This window comes from Ovis canadensis, chromosome 3, assembly GCF_042477335.2.
Source record: "Ovis canadensis isolate MfBH-ARS-UI-01 breed Bighorn chromosome 3, ARS-UI_OviCan_v2, whole genome shotgun sequence".
Classification (NCBI taxonomy): Eukaryota; Metazoa; Chordata; class Mammalia; order Artiodactyla; family Bovidae; genus Ovis; species Ovis canadensis.
This window is the reverse complement of record NC_091247.1, coordinates 168,154,709-168,156,459: the sequence shown is the minus strand read 5'-3', so window position 1 is coordinate 168,156,459 and position 1,751 is coordinate 168,154,709. Positions and strand designations below refer to the sequence as shown.

The window sequence follows — 1,751 nt, the reverse complement described above, 5'->3', positions numbered from 1 at the left end:
TGTCTGGCTTCTTTTACTCACTGTGTCTTGAGATTTATTGTGTTGTTGTATGTACCCATAATGTGTCCATTTTATTACTAATATCTCATGGTAGAGATATACCACAGATGCTTTGTCCTTTAAAAAAAAAAGATGATAGGCACCTAAGCCACAGCCAGTTTTTGGCTATCATGAAGAAAACTACTATGAACATTCTTTGAATCTTTGTGTAACCATATGTTTTCACTTCTCTTGAATAAATGACTGAGTATAATTGCTGGGTCATAGGGTAGGTATATGCTTAATATAAGAAGCTGCTATATATTACTCCAAATTTATAGCACATTCCCAACACTGTAAGAGAATTCCTGTTGCTCTACGTTCTCAGCGTTTGGTATGGTCAGTTTTTAAAAGTTAAACCGTTTTGGTGAATGTGGAGAATTATCTCACTGTGGTTTTAATTTGCATTTTCTTGATGACTAGAGATATTGAGCACATTTCATGTGCTTATTGGGCATTCATACACGTTCTTTTATGATGTATCTGTTCAAATGTTTTGTCCATTTTTTTAAATAGGGTGTTTTTATTATTACTGTGTTATAGGAATTTTTATGTATCCTGAATACCAGTTCTTTGTGAAATCAATATTTTGCTTATTTTCTGGCTTACTTATTCATTTTCTTAATGGTGTTTTTGATAAACAGACATTTTCAATTTTGATGTTTCCTACATCAATTTGTTTTCTTTTATGGTTATTGCTTTCTATAACATAAATTTTTACCTACTTCCAAGTCAGGAAGATAGTCTGTGTTTTCACTTAAAAACTTTATGATTTTAGCTGTTATGGCTTAGGTCTATGATTAATCTGAATTAATTCCTGCCTATGATGTGTGGTAGGGGTCGTGATTCACTTATTGTTCCAGCACAGTTTGCTGAAAAGATATTCCTTTCCCCAGTGGATTGCTCTGACATCTTCATCAAGATTAAATGACCTGTGGGACTTCCCTGGTCCAGTGGTCCAGTGGCTAATGCTCCAGCTCCCAACGCAGGGGAACTGGATTTGATCTCTGATTGAGAAACTAGATCCCACAGGCCAACTAAGAGTTTGCACACTGCAACATATGCTGCAGCAAAGATCGAAGACCTCGTGTGCCACAACTGAGACCCAGCACAAGCCAAATTTAAGAAAGGATTAAACGACCTTTAAGTTTGTTAGTCTATTTCTGGCTCTCTATTCTATCCCATGGAACTGTTTGTCAGACCTCATCCCAGAACTATAGTGTCTTGATTATCATAGCCTGCAAGTCTCAAAGTCAAGTAGTAAAGTCCTCTGGCATTGAGGAATTGTTTTTATCTTTATCTTTCTGTTAGCATTGGGATTTTAAAAGCTCCCCAGTTGATTTAAATGTGCTGCCAAAATCTGAAAACTTGAGAACATTCTAATGTGAGCCACAGTTTCTAGACCCAGCTTTCCCTGTTGCTCTGTTACTATTCTCTAGGCCAACATGATAAGCAAATTAATATACTTGATCCTGCCTCTTTAGCCTGGAATCCTCTTCCTATTCAGTTCTGGGGCTGGTGCATTAAGGGCTTCATTCAATTTCTCACCTGGTTCCCCTCTACTTTCATTTATTTTTAATATTTATTTTTTATTTATTTGGTTGCATGGAGTCTTCGTTGTGGCACGTGGGATTTAGTTCCCCGACCAGGAATCGAACCCAGGCCCCCTGTATTGGGAGTGCAAAGTCTTAACCACTGGACCACCAGGGAAT

The 1,751-nt window shown here is 37.3% G+C and overlaps 1 non-coding gene across 1 annotated transcript; it reads right to left on the bottom strand.

Moving 5' to 3' along the window:
- Positions 1-1,676: 1,676 nt before the first annotated feature.
- On the bottom strand, positions 1,677-1,749 carry TRNAG-CCC (transfer RNA glycine (anticodon CCC)). Its single transcript has one exon. It is a non-coding gene; the product is annotated as a tRNA-Gly (tRNA).
- Positions 1,750-1,751: the final 2 nt, after the last annotated feature.